The sequence below is a fragment of the Musca autumnalis genome, unplaced genomic scaffold (genome assembly GCF_047663935.1).
Source record: "Musca autumnalis isolate F117 unplaced genomic scaffold, ASM4766393v1 scaffold_4, whole genome shotgun sequence".
Classification (NCBI taxonomy): Eukaryota; Metazoa; Arthropoda; class Insecta; order Diptera; family Muscidae; genus Musca; species Musca autumnalis.
In genome coordinates this window covers 220,748,091-220,768,821 of record NW_027411977.1, presented here as the reverse complement: position 1 = coordinate 220,768,821, position 20,731 = coordinate 220,748,091, and positions in this window count along the sequence as shown.

Here is a 20,731-nt window from a genome sequence, read left to right as displayed (position 1 = left end):
CAATCATGTATAATATCTTTTACAACACCCATTTCAATCACCTTTCACACGAACACTTTATTTTCGCATTTGGGATTTCACGACATTATTGACATATTTATTAAATCGTCGTTGAAAAATATACTAAAAACCAAGTGATAGAGGCATTTGACAACAATGGCATGTTCTTAAGACTTGTGTATCACATTCTAGAGAACTTCTTTTTCTAATGAAAACATTAAGAAAAAAATTAACAGTGTTGTTGATATGGTGCGAAATGTATACAAATTATGGAATTTTTGAAATTTAAGACAAGAAATGTAGTCTTTCGAGTTCAATATCTTCCAGAATATTTTGTTCTTGTCCTTATCTACAAATTTGCTTCAGAGGTCAGAAGAAGATTCGCATTGGCTTCAGAGATATAGCACCGAATTTCATCAAATCCGAGCTGGATCTGACACAACAAAACCCAACTAGGGGTTATCGTCGTACTTTCAAAAAATCCTCAGTTCGAATTGTTTGCACAAGATCACCTTAAAAATGTTGCACAGTGTTATCGAAGTTCTACTGTACTTTGATCTGTATATTGGTCTTTGGTCCCAGACTATTAACCTCAAGCCCATGACATCCCAGCTCGCTTCCTGTTTTCCATGGTTCAATAGCTATTGAATACTTGTCAATGCCTACTGTCTTCTGGGAAATGGCTTTTGGCTTATGGTCTATGATACATGACCAATGTTCATTGACTATTGACGTCTTGGTAATGTCGAGTGACATCTGGTCTATGATTATTGACTTCTTGTTTATGATTATGGACCTGTAGTCAGTGACTATAGACTTCTTGTCAATGGCTATTTATCTCTTGTCAATGACTATTGACCTTTGGTCAATGGCTATTGGCTTCTTCTCGATTATAATTGACCAATGATCATTGACTCTTGACGTCTGGCCAATGTCGATTGACCTCTGGTCTATGATTACACTGTGATACAAAAGTTAACAAAATTTTTTTTCAGGGATTCTAATGGATTTCGGTTTTGTGGGAGTCCATGGAAGACGAAAATACCTTTGGTTTCTTTGGGTCCCTTCGTTTTTATATTTTATAACGGAAAATGTAGTGAAAAACGGGGTTTCTTGGATTTTCAACTTTAAACGGGCATATCTTATTTATTCCACAGCGGATTTCTACAGCCTATTTTTTCCTTGAAAGGGCAGATCATTGTCAAATGGCTAAGTTGTAGTGATTAGAGTGTGACGAAAACGCATTAAAAAAAACTTGAAAATGTTTTTCGTCATACTCTAGGCTGTGGAGAAGATAACAAACAGTGTAATTATTTACTTTTATCAAAGTAAATAAAAGATTGGTACCATAGTGCGTATGATGGTAACCATACAAGGTACCAATTTTTTATAAGGGAAAGTATACAAAAAACCAAATTTATTTTCGTCTTCCATGTACTCCCACACAACCGAATTTATGCATCAGAACGCCTGCAAATTTTTCGTGTAGCACCGTGTTACTGACTTCTTGTTTATGATTATGGACTTGTAGTCAGTGACTATTGACATCTTGTCAATGGCTATTGACCTCTTGTCAATGAGTATTGACCTCTGATCAATGTGCAATTAATACTGACCATTGACTACAGTATAATGGTCCCTGGCTCTGATCAATGACTATTGACCTCTGGTCAATGATTATTCCCCTTTTGACACATATTACCTCTAGTCAATGAACTCTTGTCCCTAACTATTGAAGTATAATCAGTGACAGGTAACCTCTGTTCCACAACTTTTGATACCTGATAATTATGTACCTCGAATCAATGATTATTGCCCCGGTGTATTTTCCTCACTGGCCAGTAATTTTTAACTCCAGTTCAAAATATATTGATCTCTTTTCAATATATGTATATGGATCTTCGCATTAATTTCTTGGCTCAAAATAGGTCTTTATATTCCCTTTTAAATATTTTTCTCCTTTTCATAGAACAATTTTATGCACTTTATTATTTGCATGTCTGAATAAATTTACATATCATTCCCGGTTTTTCTCTTTATCCTTGCAAATTCTGACATTCCATCCAACATTGTGTCAATCCTTGACTCTATCAGAATTGCTTTATTTGTCCTTTTTAGCTCGTCCACCATGGTTTATATACAGTGTAAATAGTTGAGATAAAAGTTAAACTTTTGTAATTATTTGTGAAAATAGTTTTTTATTTGACAGTAAAATGAAAAGTAGCATACTTTAACAAAGAAGAAAATTCACAAAATAACGAAGTTAATAAAAAGAACAGAGAGAAAAACTGTTGCCTTTTAGTTGTCACGCTATTGTTGTTCACAGCTTCTTATTGTCTCTTGTTTATATGGCAGCCAACAGCATTCTGCTTCGAAGGGGGCAATAGCAAATTAATACTGTTGAAGTTTGCTTAAATACGTGACGCCTAGTGGAGAAGAAATTGTTGGGAAAGATAGTACATTCGAAGAAAAATTTAAATCATGAGGATATTGTAGGGAAATTATTTGCTCTCGTAGTGGATCGCTGGTTACTATGATCTGAATTTAAAACTTCGGGAGACAGCAACGTATTCTTGCAGTGAGCTGCAAAGCATTTTTATTTCACAGAAGCATGCAAAACCAGTTTCCACTTGCATAGGTCATTTGAAATCACAGATTTGCTTGAGTGTTAATGAGTTTTCATTGTTTTATATAGTATTTCGTTCATTCCTTAGTGTTCCTTTATTCCACCATTTTAATGCTAAATGACAGTTAAAAAGCATTTTCATTCACGACCATTAACATTATTGTAACATGGTGTTGGTGTTTGTAGTTAGAGTTTTAATTTCCTCACATTTCATGTTGCTACTTTAGTCTTCTCTTGTATAATTTAATAAAATGCGCATAAATAGCTTCAATTGTTACCTATTGTGATTGTGTTGTTTTAAGGAAAGCACAAAAGGGGAAAAAGAACATTACTTTGTATAGTTTTTTAATATGGCTTTATTGGTGTCTGTTGAAAACATTGTTGGAATGCTAAACTCCCATCTCTGTCTTACTTTTTTACTTCAAAAGAGCTCATTGAATCCATTACACACCACTAAGGCAGTGAAGTGAACTATAAAGTTTTAAATTTGAGGCGAATGGATATTGCATGTTCTGCTTCGCTTTGTTACCTTCCTATTATCCTCTCCAATAAAACTCTTATTTAAAGTCAATTCTACAATAGGTTGGGTGTGAATTTTGTAAGTGTATATGTTATATTTACATATCAGGTTAACACCACACTTGACACCAATTATTTGCTCTTCTTTCTCAATATCTCTATGGCTTTTTACTCATGGAGTGACACATCTCAAAAAATCCAGTTTCGAGAAAAACGCGTTTTAACTTGCCTATTGAACTTTGGCTTCCCATTAAAAAGTTCCGCATTAAAAAGTGTCAATTGAGCTCAATTTAGTCCATTGAACGTACTTCCAAAGATATTATAAATTGTATTCATTTTGATTCTTCTTCTTGCCATTTGTATATTTCATAAGTTGTGATAAAGTTTTTTTGTATTGAATAACAATTCGAGATTGTATCCCTTTGTGATTTAGAAGGTTTGAAAAATTAAACCACGAGCACATACACACCTTTAACTATACAAAGTGATGATTTACTAGCTTGTTAGCTTTTTGTGTGCCAAGGAGTTTGTATGGGTTAGCATAGAGAGCAGTGGTTACCACTCTGTAGAGCTGTTTAGCAGAAGTTTTTAATTGAAATTATCCTGAGAGTGTGTGAGCTGGTTAGTTCGAGAGTATGTTAGTTTTAGGTAAATAACTATATTAGTATTATATTACATAAAGCCATGTACTGTATTTGCGTTTGGTTAACAAAGTCGTTATAATCGACTGCAGTTAAATATGTTCAAACTAATTAACCCTACAAAGTAAATTGTTTAAAATTCAGCTAAGCAGAATTTTGTTTAAATACTGCAAATTATTAGTAAAAACTCTTTTGAAAATATTAAACGTTGTTATATACATAGAAAATTAATTACATAAATTCTTCTATTCATTCCGTGATTTGTGCGAAAAAAAGTAACCCAATTTTTATCAATAGACCACTCAAATTTAAATAACATCAAAAATAATAACACTAGTAAATATCTAATTTTTTGTGTGTTTTAATTCAAATTGGCGAGATTTTTTCAAATCCGGAAGAATTTTTTTCCCCTATCAGCTGTTGTCGTTGAGATATAGCTTAGGGCAATATTTTGCGATTTTTCCCAGGTTTTTGCTATCTTGGGACTCCAAAAATATTTTGGGTGCATTGCTTTGACAATTGGTCATTAGAGCGAACAAAAAAAAAATTGCACATACAAAGTACATTGAAATAAATATCGGTCCGGAGGCACGGGTTATCGTTAAACGATTATCATACATTTTTGTAGCAATCCTTTTTTAGTCACAATAATGAGCTGGTAATTTTTTTTCATCAAGTGGAACATAATTGCGGCCTTTAGACAATTTGCGTGAAAATGCACCTTTGGCCCGTACAATTTACTATGGAAACACGGGCAAGGGTTAACGTTAACCGATCGTCACAAAATTTTATATATTAGGGGTTTGGATCAAATGGAAAAAAATTTAGGGGGAAGGCATTTAAAAATGTGTCGTTTTTTGGGCCGCCTTACAAGTCACGTTTAATTGACCTCAGGCGAATGGCAATGGAAATTTATTCTATTTTTTGATTTCTATTTTGTTAACTACACAAACTTTGAATTCATTTGAATTCCCCTAAAATCATGTATTTTATCTTTCCATTCTGCAATTGTCCACATTATTATTTGCCTTGCCCAACCCAATTTAAACATCATTATTTGTTCGGCTCTTCACCCCTCAAGTGGCTGGAAATGTCTTCCAACTTTGTGTCAATCCTTTCGTCTATCACGAATGTCTTATTTGCCTGCGTTTCCTCATCTACTATGATTGATGTTTTTTGCAATGTAAATAGTGGAAGTAAAAGTTTAACTTCTGCTATTATTTGAAAAATAGTTCTTTATTGACAGTAAAATTTAAAGTTTTTTATTTTACAAAAGAGGAAATTCACAAATGGACGCAGCTAATAAAAAAGGAATAAAAAATTGTTGTTTTTGTCATGCTAATGGTTGTTCGTTGTTCACAACTATTAACATCCGTAGGATTACTTGACACCTAGGGGTAATAGTAAATTAATACCTTTAAGTGTTTATGAAGTGGGAGTTGGAATAATACGAAATTACATTATTTTAAAAGTTTAATCACAGATAGTCCACATTGTCCTGAATACAACAATATATACTTTATCTATGGAAGGTCCATAATTTCCGATATAAAGGCCCTCAAAATTCCAAAAGATCTCGCAGCAGCACAAGTCTGAAAATGCTTCGTAAAAATACCGGTTTTTGGAAAAGCTTATAATTTATATGAAATTTCGTGTGCAGGTACAAAAGTCGGTAGCGCTGGCGAAGGCCTGCTATTCTGAAAATATTACTATTTTTTAAGAAAACTATTGGGCTTAAGTGTGGTTTAGGAGCAGATCTGACCAGATAGGAGTTTTTGTCCTGAACATAAAAATATTTTTTTCTGGGAAAATTCATACTTCTGGAGATATATGCCTTGAAAGTACAAAAAAGGCAGGTCGCGCGTTAGCCCGACTGGTTCCATCCCATAACCATATTTATTTACCAAAGCGTCTCTGGATTATCCATGTTCTTACATTTATTTTATTGAGTGTTATTACTTTTAGCACTTGTTATTCATTACCTATCTTCTCATATTCTTTTGTATTCTCATTCCCTTATTGTAATGTTAAAAGATAATTACAAAGTTTTTTATTCTCGGCTTTCAGTATTATTATTTCATAGAGTTTCTGTTAGTGGCTGGCAAGGACATTTCAAGTTCTTACATTTATTTTATTGAGTGTTATTACTTTTAGCACTTGTTATTCATTACCTATCTTCTCATATTCTTTTGTATTCTCATTCCCTTATTGTAATGTTAAAAGATAATTACAAAGTTTTTTATTCTCGGCTTTCAGTATTATTATTTCATAGAGTTTCTGTTAGTGGCTGGCAAGGACATTTCAAGGGACATTCATATACAGTAGTTTCCGCTTATTTGCACATCTAAAGTCATCAAGGACATTATGTACAGGTATAACAAAAAAACAGTCATATTTAATATGATGATCTAAAACAGCTAAATTATTCTGCGCAAAGATAAAAGTAGTAAGGCAGATATATATAAGAGACATCTAAAACTAGTCTTTGTAAATCAAATCTAATCTAAACAAGATATTTATCCATTGCCTGCTTTAACAATTGTTAACTTAGCTTTTATTGGGTCCTTTATTTCTAAATAAAAAAATTCCAAACGAAAAGAAGGGAATAAAGGGAAACATTAGGTGCAATTCTTAATTTCATTCCTTGTTAGTAACCGTAACGGTATGTCACAAAAAAAAACAATTAATGTCACGGAATGTGTATACTGGCACATTGACACTTTAACCAAAGATGGAAAGTTTAAGATATAAAAAGTTAATCAAAATATTAATATTGATGTTAAAGACGACATTGTCTATATAGTAAACCCCTATCCCTGCCTTACATTCTCTTTACACGCAACAGCTCATTGACTTAATCACACAGAACGAAAAAGTTTTCTGTTAATGCAGTGGGGGTACGCGTTTTTTTTGTATTACACATACGCTTCGATTCCTCTTTTCTCGCCAGTCAGTTAAGTCTCCTCATTACCCAGCAAAATAAATTGGAAGTAGTGCAATGTGGACTAGTTCTGTCACGGCATGTTTTGATGCAGTTCAACTGGAGTCGTGAAAAAGGCACTCCAGTCCTCACATTTTAACCGCATTTGGATGCAATCCAAAGAATCACATCCACTTGTCACATTTTAACAACATCCGGATGCAGTTCAACGGAGTCGTGAAAAAGGCACTCCAATTCCTCACAATTTAACAGCATCCGGATGCAGTCCAAACGGAGTCGTGAAAAAGGCACTCCGTTCGCTACATTTTATTAGCAGTTGTTAGAGATCCCTACCCAGCAAAATTTATTTGAAGTTGTTCCTTGTGAAGTAGTGATTGAATAGCTTTTTTTGAAGCAGTCCACGTAGAGTCATGAAAAATGCAGTCCGTTCTTCACATTTTGACAATGTCCGATTTGAATCCATTTCATAAATTTTTCACATTTTAGAAATTTCAAAATTTTGCAAAAAAAAACTTAAAAAGACAAAGAACTTAATTTGTTTCTTGTTAATTATAATAACAGCAATATGTTTGCATCCATAAAAAGTAATTTGTATACAAAAAATAATAAAAGTGATTTCGAACTACATCTTTGTTTGTAGACAAAGAAGTAGTTGAATCATATGTTGTTGTGATTTATTCACTACAAAGAACTAATGCAAAATGTGTGCTTAAGAAGTAAATTAGACAGTAACCTCACTGCACCATGCCCTTGTAAAAATCATGACTTCTTTCACGTAAAAAGATGTAGTCCGGAATCACTTGCACTCATGATTTAACTAATTCACTGCATTTTAACTGACCCTCTGGCACTGCATTTTAACTGACCCTTTGGCACTGCATTTTAACTGACCCTTTGGCACTGCATTTTAACTGACCCTTTGGCATTGCATTTTAACTAACCCTTTGGGGTAGAATAGGAGGCAGTCCAAAGCACGTGTTTTGATACAGGCATTCTGCGGAAATTGTGCAAGCCATTACAAAATATGCCAGAACAAATAAAATGCATTTATTATTTGTGTAAAACAAAAATATTAAGAGCTTTATTACATTAACACAAATTATGAAAATTTTCAATTGAATTCAATCGCAAACATGCGTGTTTCCTCCGCTCTCCATTTGTTCCAAGCTGAACTGTTTTTACTTCATTTGCTAAATGGGTTGCCTTCCCATCACCAGTTAAGATTTCGACATGTACTCCAACAGCACTCCATTCGGAAATTTTCTTGTCGTGAGTTACCGGAAAAATGTTCACAAATTAAATATTATTTAGTTTGTATTAACAAATGTTTGGAAATGTTAACACGCTTATCTCTTTTTGGAAAATGTAGAGATGTACAAACTGATTTATGTACATGTAGGGATCTCTAAAAACTGCTAATAAAATGTAGCGAACGGAGTGCCTTTTTCACGACTCCGTTTGGACTGCATCCGGATGCTGTTAAATTGTGAGGAATTCTAGTGCCTTTTTCACGACTCCGCTGAACTGCCTCCGGATGTTGTTAAAATGTGACAAATGGATGTGATTCTTTGGATTGCATCCAAATGCGGTTAAAATGTGAGGAATGGAGTGCCTTTTTCACGACTCCGTTTGAACTGCATAAAAACATGCCGTGAAAGAACTAGTCTACATTGCACTACTTCCAATTTATTTTGCTGGGTACGTTATAGAGAAATCGAGGCAAAATGGCAAGCCAGTCATTTTAAAGCAATGAATTAAACTATGCATAGTATTCATTGGAAATTTAACGTATTTTTAATCAATTAATTTAAAAGCGTTAATAGATGAGTTTTGCTTCTCCATTTAAGTGTAAACTTCAATAATGAAGAGCCCTGACGACTGTGTTTTGTTTCACATTTGTTGTGCAAACTAAAATGAATCATGTAGTGGTTTGCGATGGAAATTTCTCTGACATTCTTTTTCATTTACAAAAACGTTCTGATGAATTAGCTCGTCTCGAAATGAATCACGTTTTTCATAAAATCTTTATAGTCGGATTATTTTGTGTGAGAATTTCCACTTGTACATTAAAAAAACTTCGTTATACAGAAGTATTCATTATAGGGAAGTTCGCTACAGAGAGGTTAAAAGAGGTGAAAATGTGCTGGAAAAAGTTATGTTAAATTTTTATTCGTTATAGAGAAAATTTCGTTATAGAGAAGTTCGTTGTAGAGAAGTTCGTTGTAGAGAAGTTCGACTGTATATACGAACTTTCTCTTCGCTTCTCCCTTTGCCACTCGATCACTTTTTCACATTGCACCAGTGTTTAACGGAGTCAATTGGTTGCATTGCTTACCTTTAGGGGTATTATGCTTTGATTTTGTTCATTGCACTGTTGTGGTTTCTTTTTTGATGTCAGTTTTTTGTTCTATACATATTGAATCAAATGGCGTTTATGTTCTTTTGTGGTTTAACAGGTTTGCAAAATTAAAACACACACATTTTAAGATACAAAAAGCTGTTTTACTAACTTGTTAGCCTTTTGTTAGTTAAACATATGGAGGTGGATAGCGTAATATGCAATGTTTCTCTTTTGAAATCTATTTTCAACATTATTTCTCTTTTTGAAAACAAAATAGAAAAATGTTTTGCCATTTTCTTAAAAATTTACTTTTTATTCGGAATTTATAAAAAAGTATTATTAAAAAAAAAGTATACAACTTACTAGTGATTTTGGTTATCATTTGTAACTAGCGAATTTATTGGTTACTGGTAATGCAATGAAGGGACATGTGACTTTCCCAACACATTCGACACATTGGTAATGCAATGAAAAGACAATTGACTTTCCAAAGACTATCGAATTGGTTGGTCACTGGTAATGCTGTGAGAGGACAATTGACTCCCTCCTATGACATCCCCGTGTTAAATTCATCAGTCTATAGCACTGGTGGTAATTAGTTGTGTTTACCAGTAAATTGTTGAAAACTACGGCCTAGGCAAATTAATGTATAAATACAGTTGAACCTCGATTATCCGTGAATCGATTATCCGGGAACCTCCATTATCCGTGATAGAAAAGAAATGTTGGACTTTTTTCCATTTCATCTATTTTTGGTTATAAACTTCGTTGCTCGGGAGTAAAAACACACTTTCCAATTAATCTGATTAAGCAAACAGAAGGCAAACAAACGAAAAATGGAAATTCTCCCGTATTACACAATTTGTGTATTTATGGTATCACAAAAACCATGGGGCAAAGTCCATTCAGATGAATCTGATGATGATGATATTATGTATCCTTCTAAAATTTGGTGGATTACCGTAACGAATTTAATAAAAATTGCAGATTTTCATATTATTGTATAATTATATGTCATTTTTACTTAAAAAATATGTTCAAAAACTGCGTAAAAGCATTGCCTCCATTATCCGGGAAAATCGATTATCCGTAATGCCTCCGGTCCCGACCATCACGGATAATCGAGGTCCGACTGTACTACAGTGTAAACATTAACAGAATACGTTTAAGCGTTGTTTTTAGAAGTTTATTAAATGCGTCTGTGCACTGTATGAATATTTAAAACTATGATCTACACAAAAACGCCAATATAACAATCAAATGATATTGAAACTTCAACCAAAACAAAACAAACAAAATACAGCGGATGGTACGCGCAGGGGAATTTTTAAACAAAATTCCAACAACAATCATTCACAGGCAACTGTGCTGATGTTCTTTTCAACTCACAGATTTCGATGAATTCTTAGTTGATATGTGCTGACATGATGCAAAATATTTTGTTTTTGGTGTTTTTGTTTAGGGAAAGCCGAAAAGTGAGTGCGATTCTCATTCATATGAGAATACTAGACATTTAAAGAGTGCGGTTTTTCGCTAAAAAGGCATAATTTCAAAAACTGAAAAGCCAATTGATAATTCCCTTCGCCGGGATGAAATCATGATATTGGTAGCGATCAGTAAAATTTTGCAATATTGTCAGTTCGTTTTGAAAAACATTGCTCTCTGTAACAGAAAGTAAAGATGAAGTTTAAACCATTGGGATAATACTCCAGACATAAAAGCATTAAAAATGGAGCTACAGAATTATAAAACATACAACACTCCTGGCGTAGGCAACACTGCGTACTGTCAGGAGCCATTTGACATTTCCATGGGAATGATTGACAGTTTTAAGCAAAAAAGTGGAATTTACATGTGAACATTTCCGCCCGATCATCAGAGTGCATCGATCAAATTAAGTCTTTGTATGTCGATAAAGGACGATCCTACAGCACTATGAAGAACTGGTTAATTAATTTCATCGTGGCTGACACTCAATAAAATACGAAGGTCGCTAGGGTCGTCCAAAAACGGCAGTTGGGCCTTAAAAAACAAAGCCGTGCGTGAACGGCTTCAAACGACGTTTATAAGATCATCAGAGACGACGAACTTGAACTTGGTTCTATCTATATGAGACCGAAACAAATTTGCAATCGACCGTGTGAGTCTTCGAAGACGAAAGTTGTTCACGGAAGAAGCACTTCGAAGAAAGTGGTCGCCTGCTTCCTCGGTAACACTGACCATGTGGCGACTTTAAGGCTTGAGGGACATAGGACGGTTAATTCTGAGTGGTACATTACAATTTGATTGACTGAAGTCTTCTGAGAAATTCGAAAAACGAACATGAGAAGACGCATCATTGTGCACCATGACAATGTGAGTTCTCACACATCGATTCAAAGCATCGGCTTTTTGATCGAACCAAACGTGAAATTTATTGGTGATTTTTTTAATTCCCGCACATCAAGAAAAAAGGCGTGGTCAACGATTTTCGTCGCCAGAATATGATGTTGAAGCGTTCAAAAACAATGTTTGAAGGTGTTTCAATCGGAGTGGAAGAAGTGCTTGAACAATTGATTTGAGCGCATGAAATAGTGTATAAATCATGATGAATCTACTTAAGAAAACAATAAAACTATTTTTGATGGTAAATATTCGCGTTTGCATCGCGCATGTTTGCATGTTATCGCGCAACCCTCGTAATTAACATTTTAAATCTGACCAAAAAAGTGATCTTATCCTTAAAGAAGACAAAATAAAATAAAAATTCAGTATGACACCGGCTGAGGCTTCGACTTGCCAACTTCTTAGTTAGATAAAATTATTTAATGTAACTCCTTAGGTCATTATAGTTCAATTAAGTACATCAATAAATATATCACAACAATTTACACCAATAAGGGTAAACAGCAGTTTTTATAAAATTGGAAAATATGAACGATTTTGGTCAAGTTTATATTGAAATCGTGGTGGTGTAGTGCATCATATAGTTTTGTCCTGCCCACTTTGAGCCTTCCCGTACTGGTTTATGTTGATTTTGTTTATATTTTTTAATTAACCCTTCTGAACTTTAGGATGACAAATTTGGATGAAATAAACACGGCTGACAATAACCCTTCTTGAATAAAATATAAAAAATGTTGTAAGCACTTTGTCAAAATTCATCACTTTTCCAATGACAGCCACAACACCCCATTATGTGTTGGAATAACAAAACCACATACGTGGTGACAACGCTAAAAACATATAAAAAATAACTTATTATATCACACACATGGTTAGCCCATTCTCCCAGTTCAAAAGCGAACACAGCCAGTCACTGTTGCATACATACGAGCATTATTGTGCAGCGTGTACTCTATATGTGAGTGATTATTACGTTTGAGGCACATCATGAAAAAACTAGACAAGTTTACATTTTCCACCACTTCATTTTTTTACTTTTTTTACCTTTCGCACATTCTTTCTATTTAAATTTCATCTTGGCCTTCTTGGGTATGTTTATCTTAAACAACTTCAAACAAACATATCGACGCCTCCAAACAATAGTATGCTAAGTCGACTTAGCATGTTTTCAAGTTCTTTACATTTTTATATTTAACGTCCTTTAACTTGAATTCTGTAAAATTTTGGTAATGATCGGACAATCCGAACAGAAGTTATAAACAAATATTTACTTAGCATAGTACTGAAGGTCAAAGAAATTTCCAAACTTTTAGAGCTTGTCCTGCAAAACTCGCTTTTCAGAATTAGCAAACTATTATTTGGAGGTGTCGAACATCCTTTAACTTAAACTCTGTCTAATTTTGGTAATGATCGGTCAATCCGAACAAAAGTTATAAACAAATATTAACTTAGCATAGTACTGAAGTTCAAAAAAATTTCCAAACTTTGAGAGCTTCAAATGCAAAACTCACTTTTTAGACTTAGCATACTATTATTTGGAGGTGTCGATATGAGTGTAATAATCATCATCCTCATTATCATCTAAGACGACAACAGATTTTTTTTAAAAGAACAAGAGAAAAAATTTATAGCAAAAAATTGTTTTAAGACATAATCAATCATTCATTATTGCTTTACCTTAACATTTGCTTATATTACTCGAACAAAAATAAATGAATTTGACAGCTTTGCATAAAAAACTAGGCAAAGCTATGCTATTAAAGAGTTAAATAGAAAATATTAAACCGATATGGGCCATTTTTTTGCTCCTTTCAGGGTTTTTTCTCAGGAAGTATGAGCTTGCCCCTGATGAAACTTGTACCGTCGTATGGAAGGCAGTGAATACATGTTGTAACAACAAAAATTAAAGCTATTCGAAGGCAGGTCCTGAACTGAACTTTTCCGAAATTTTGTGTGGGAGGTACCCGAAGGAGTAAACCGATTGAGTCACGATGTGCAAAGTATGGTTATGGGTTACTCCCATCAAGAATTATCGTGCGCACAAAATGTCCGAACATTTTCGAACTTTTGTGGGAGAGGTACAGGAAGGAGTGAACAGATATTTCCCATCTTCCAACTGTAACTAAGTTTGGACTAAATATTACAAAAGCCAATGATCCGTTCGAGGGTTATCGTGCGCTCCAGCCAGACGGACGCACATGGGTAAATCAACTCAAAACTATCTAAAACGGTTTATTTACATAATTATTATTATAATTATTATTATTTCGATAAGGCACATTTTGCCCGTATGAAAGTGTATGTACCCTTCACGGTGCTCTTGAAACCATTTTAAATGGAAGGTGCTTACACCTTGGAAGTTTTTGCGGATTCTGAAACTACAATGTTCATAGATGAGAAAAATCAAAAAACAAAAAAATAGCCGGAGCGCTTTTTAAATAAATCGCGATTTAAGTTGACATTTTCAGGGGTTGTTTAGTTTTTCACGATTTTGCTTAAAAATCGCAAGTCCAATCGAAATGGAGCTAAAGAAAATGTTGTAGCTATGAAAATTCTCTATAGATGAGAAAAAACCAAAAACAAGAAAAAATCGATGTAGGGATTTTTAAATAAATCGCGGTCAAAATTCACATTTTTAGGTGTTTTTTAAGTTTTCACGACTTTGCTTGGAAACCGCAGGCCAATCGAAATGGAGCTAAAGAAAATGTTGTAGGGTTTCGCGAAATTCTCTAGAGGATTGACGTATCATTTGTTCCCAGCCTGTAACATTTTTGAGATAAAGAAGCTCAGTTTACATTTTTCGGTTTTTTCGTTAGGGTTTCGCGATTTTGCTTGAATACGGTAAGTCTTATCGATATGGGACCTGAGAAAATCTTAAAGCTGTGAAAATTCTCTACAAGACTGGCTTAAGTAACTTATCCTAAGTTGTAACATTGTTTTAGATATATAAGTTTAAGTTGGGAATTTGCAGTCATGACATTGTTTTATAAGGGGGCGATACAGAATTAAATTGAATTTGACTTGTCCCAATTTGAACTTCTATATCTCAAAAACAGTAAAACCGACGAGAATACCATAAAGGTCAATCTTGTAGAGAATTTTCATAGCTACAACATTTTTTTCAGTCCAATTTTGATAGGACATGCGGTTTCTAAGTAAAATTGTGAAAACGCAAACAACCCCTAAAAATGTCAACTTAAATCGCGATTTATTTAAAAAGTGCTCCGGCGATTTTTTTTTTGTTTTTTGATTTTTCTCATCTATGAACATTGTAGTTTCAGAATCCGCAAAAACTTCCTAGTTGTAAGCACCTTCCATTTAAAATTCTTTCAAGAACACCGTGCCTTGTTAGTATAAATGCTGAGGGTATAAAAATTGCGAACTGTGAAAATTTCGATTTGAAGAAAAAATGTTTCCTAATTTGTCCAAAATCGGCAAAAAAAAATTTAAAAAAAACGTGTCTATCTTAAAGACAAGATTTGCATTTATTAATAAACTTACCAAATAATATGAAGGTTTGCACCTTCGTTTCCGAGCTATCGTTGGCACCGACTTCAAAAATCTCATTTCGAGAAATGCTTTTTAAGTTGTGTCTCTACACACAAAACACAATGGGTTCTTCACTTTGATCGGTCATATCTCAGCCAATTTTGATCCGATCGACTTGAAATTTTTTGAGGCATACACTATACTGCCTTTACTTCAAGATAATTCTTTTTTGATTGTTTGAAAGTGATAACTAATGGTAGCCCCTTAAATAGGCAAATGTTTTCATTTTATATTTCCCAAAAAAACATTGAGCCACAAATTCATAAAATCTTTACTGTTGTATTTATGCTATCTTTATCATTTTTTTTTTAATTCCTACATGTAACTTCTTCGTTTGATTTTGTTCATATTTTTTAATTAACCGTTCTGAAATTTAGGATGTTCTAATTTGCATAAAACATTTACTGTTGACATTAAACTTACATGAATGGCAAACATAATAAATACTGTAAACACTTTACCACCATTCATCACATTTTACAACGACAGCGACAACACCCATTGTGTATTAGAAAATTTGCATAACAACAAAACCTTATACTTGTCACTACTCCAACGCTAAAACATATAAAAATTATAATGCACTCCTCCGAGAAAAGTTCACCCTCAACTTACCACACACATTGCAAACCCTTTTCCCGATTCCCAAGAAAACATAGCCCACAGCGTATACGAACATGCTACTTATACTCCATGCCTAAGTGATCATGATGTTTTAGGCACATCATTGAAAAAGGAGGTGAGTATCTCTTTTTACCACCATTTTTATTTCACTTTTCCACCTCTTTTTTCTGTAAATACATAAGCTTTCTTTTTTGCACATTCTTTGTATTTAAATGTCATCTTGGCCTTCTTGGGTATGTTTATTTTCAACAACTTCAAACAAACGTATACAAGTGTAATAATCAGCATCAGCATTATCTCAGAGGACAACAGACTTTATTTAGTAGAATAAAACAAGAGAAGAAAAAAAAACAGTAAAATGAAAACTAATAAATTATTATTTTAAGTTATAATAAATCACTTATTGTTGCTTTAGTTGTCATTTGTTTATTTTAATTAATCACACATCCAAAGTGGCAGAGAGAGTCGTTTACTTAAATGTTAATTTTCTTGCATTACAATAAAGTCAACAAATGTTTAGTTAATTTATAATATATGATTTATTATAACTTCCAATTATAATTTATTTTTATTGGCGTTGCTGTTGTTTTATACTCTAATTCTTGAATTGAAGATGTTTATTATTATGACATACACTTATACATTTGTCTGAGGCTGCTAAAAATAAACATTTTATTAAGGCCAAGACGAAGTTCATATAAAAGGTATGTGTCAAAAGATAAAAAGAGATTTATTTAAATAAAAGGGGTATATGGGTGGAAAAAACACTTACGTACTTACCTACTTTTTGCAATGTTATGCAATAATAACGTACAAATCCACAGACTTTGGTCATATTTCACATACATATATTAAGTCTAGGCTATATGATGAGGATTCGAAAGCGGGAACGGGGGTCCTATGTGTGGTATAATGAGTTGATGGTGAACTTTTCTTTTCTTGGAGAAGTACATTATTATTACGCTGTTGTTTTTTTTCTCGTTGAAGTGTTGACAAGTATGAGTTTTTTCTTATACCCACTTATTGCGCCAGTATGGTGTTGTTGCTGTCATTGGAAAAAGTGATGAATGGTGGGCGTGGTGTTTACAGCATTTTTCATATTTTTCATTCATGAAGAGTTAATGTCGGCAATGTGTATTTTATGTAGAATAGCACATCAGCAGCGGTAATTAAAAAGGGTAAGCAGGATTATATACAAATTATGCTTAAAAAGTTAAAAAATATGCCTTTTTAAAAACAGAACATTTATTATAGCAGATAGGGAAACTCTCAAAATACCTTAAACTGGTCAGTACGTTTATAAGGGAGCTTTACATAAAAGTGGAACAATATTGAATATTTTTTGCAAATGAGGTATTTTATACATACACTCTGTTCACGTAGGAACAGGCTAATTTCATAATAAAGATAGTGAATATATTGGTGAGGGTTGCGTGAGCAGAGGATAGATATATTTTAGTTAATAAATAGGGATCCATTTCTATATAATACAGTCCACTTGAAAATAATAAACATGTGGTAAGCAAACCGCCTTATCGTAGGAGGTCGTTAGATTATAATGATATTAGAATTTCCATTGCCACATGTGGTATATCTGAGCTAGATTGCTGGATGTAATCTCTTATGCTACAGACTGATAACAATGTGTTGCATGTTTGCTTGCTACATGTGAGATAACGATTTAAGTTTAGGGCCTCTCCATAAGATTTTATTGCAGATGCGTTCGCACACATACATATGTGCACTAGGGTTATGCCCTTTTTACATTTTTCTCAAAAATGATTTCCTGTGAAAAAAATCCCAAAAATTATTTCCTTTTGCACGAATGAATAAACTTAAGCCTATTATTAGCTCTTTGATTTTTATACCCTCCACCATAGTATGGAGGGGATATTAAGTTTGTTTTTCTGTTTGTACCACATCGAAGTAATCATTTGCATATAAAGTATATATAATTTTGATCAGGATAAAATTCTAAGACGATCTATTTGAGGTTCCTAGTGGTCACAAAACTTCTCCACCAAAACATAGGTCCACACTTTGATATAGCTCCATATAAGGTTCCCGGCCGATAAAATACACTTTTATGCTTTTATAGTTTACTAGCAAATGCCCGCTACTTCGTATGCGGAAAGGAAACGAAATATATAACGAAATATATATAAGCAATATTCAGTACAATTTTTCAAACTCAGAACTTTGTCTCAAACTTTAGAGCGATCTTCATAACAAATATTTTCCAATTTCGTATTTTTTGTACAAATAGCGTATTTTTAAATTATATAATCCCAGCTTTGTTCCTACACGCAACACCAAATTTAGTACCTTAACTATTTAAAATGGTTTTGGTATCAACATGTTACCCAACTTTTCCTACACATAGGTAAACGTTTCAAAAACTACTTCCTTATATTCAACATATATCCTAACCCCAATTCAGTTTTCCAGTTCCCCTGAAACCCATTTGAGGACTATTTAGTAGTTTTTTTATAAATAAGTACGAATTTTCAAAACTTCCTCCCTACCTCCACTCTAAACACCAATTGCTAATCTAATACCGAATTTCAAAATTCCAGTTCTACCCTTTACAAAAACACAAATTGTACAAAATTCTATACCATATAGCAAATACCAAAAGGTACCAAATTTTTACCATTTAGCACTGTTCGTACACGATTTTCCAAAATGTACTTTCATATCTCAGCTCTATCCGTTCACCTTAACCCAAATTATAGCCAATGTAGTTCCATTTAGCACTTTTCCATAAGTACGAATTTCCAAAACTACCTCAATCCTACACTCCAACAATAATCTGTTCACGCAAATACAAAATATAACGAATTTCGTAACATTTAGTACTACTTCGTGCACATTTGTACGATTTTCCAAAGCTACCTCCATATCTCAATTCTATATTCCAACAGTAATCTTAATTCCAAATTTCAGGATTCCAGCTCTTCTTCATCATCTTCTTCATCAGTGACCCCCATTCCAAATTTCAGGATTCCGGCCCTATTCGTTAACCCATACCCAAATTGTACTATATTTAGTACCATTTAGTATTTTTCGTATAATTGTAATTCGAATTTCCAAAAACCTTTGTTTTTTACTCTCCATCAGTGACCTTCATTCCAAATTTCAAGATTCCAGCTCTATCCGTTCACCCAAACCCAAATTGTACTAAATTTACTACCATTTATTACTTTTCGTAGACTTATAGTTCGAATTCCAAAAACCTTTCATTTTTACTCTCCACCAGTGACCCTAATTTAAAATTTCAGGATTCTAGCTCCATCCGTTCACCCAAATCCAAATTGTACTAAATTTAGTACCATTTAGTACTTTTCGTGCACTTTTAGTTCTAATTTCTAAAAACCTTTCTTTGTTACTCTCCATCAGCGACCCTCATTACAAATTTCAGGATTCCAGCTCAATCCGTTCACCCAAATCCAAATTTTACTAAATTTAGTACCATTTAGAACTTTTCGTGCACTTATAATTCGAATTTCCAAAAACCTTTCTTTCTTACCCTCCACCAGTGACCCTAATTTAAAATTTCAGGATTCTAGCTCCATCCGTTCACCCAAATCCAAATTGTACTAAATTTAGTACCATTTAGTACTTTTCGTGCACTTTTAGTTCTAATTTCTAAAAACCTTTCTTTGTTACTCTCCATCAGCGACCCTCATTACAAATTTCAGGATTCCAGCTCCATCCGTTCACCCAAATCAAAATTGTACTAAATTTAGTACCATTTAGTACTTTTCGTACCCTTGTAATTCAAGTTTCCAAAAACCTTTCTTTTTTATCTTCATCAGTGACCTTCATTCCAAATTTCAGGATTCCAGCTCTATTCGTTCACCCAAACCCAAAATGTACTAAATTTAGTACCATTTAGTACTTTTCGTACCTTTATAGTTCGAATTTACAAAAACCTTTCATTGTTACTCTTCATCAGTGACCTCATTCCAAATGTCTGTATTCCAGCTCAATCCGTTCACCCAAATCAAAATTGTACTAAATTTAGTACCATTTAGTACTTTTCGTACGCTTACAGTTCGAATTTCCAAAAACCTTTCATTATTACTCTTCATCAGTGAGCCTCATTCCAAATGCCTGTATTCCAGCTCTATCCGTTCACACAAATCCAAATTGTACTAAATTTAGTACCATTTAGTACTATTCGTGCACTTATAGTTCGAATTTCCAAAAACCTTTCTTTGATACTCTCCACAAGTTACCCTAATTTCAAATTTCATGATTCCAGCTGTATCCGTTCACACAAATCCAAATTGTACTAAATTTAGTACCATTTAGTACTTTTCGTACCCTTGTAGTTCGAATTTCCAAAAACCCGTCGGTACATCTTTCTAGCTCTCCATCAGTTACCCTCATTCCAAATTTCAGAATTCTAGCTCTTACCGTTTGCCTAATACAAAGGGTACCATATTTAGTACCTTTTAGTACTTTTCGTACACTTCTAGGTCGAATTTCCAAAAACCCAGCCTTATCTCACCCCTACACACCAACAGCAACCTACACCCAAAATTTCAACTTTCTAGCTTCAGCGGTTTCGTCTGGGCGCTGATGAATCAGTCAGTCAGTCAGTCACTCACCTCACTACTCTTTTATATATATAGATTTAGGCATTAGTGGTCACAGAATATCCCCGCCTAAAATTGTGGACTGGAAAGAAAATAATTATTCCGTCTTAGCTCAGAATATTTTATGGTGGAGGTATAAAAAGTTCGAACCGGTCGAACTTAACGCTTTTTTACTTGTTTTTTAAATTATATCTTTGAAAAAAGCGCATATAATATTTTGTACGATTCTCAGGATTAATGAAAATAACAAATTAATGCGAAACAAATATTATGTCAGTTAGTTTATCTCATGTGGTTCTAAAGTTTATTTTCAAATATATACCTTCTAACAGTGACTCAAAGGAGAGAAAATTGGATCAGCTAAGAAGAGCAGTGAGTGTGCCTCATAAGCCTCTTTTCATTGAAAATTAAATCCAGTTTATAATTGGTCATTCGAGTCCGATTGGTGGCCGTCACCAGCAAGCTGGATGGCTGACTATTTGCCTCAAAAGGAGGAAATTA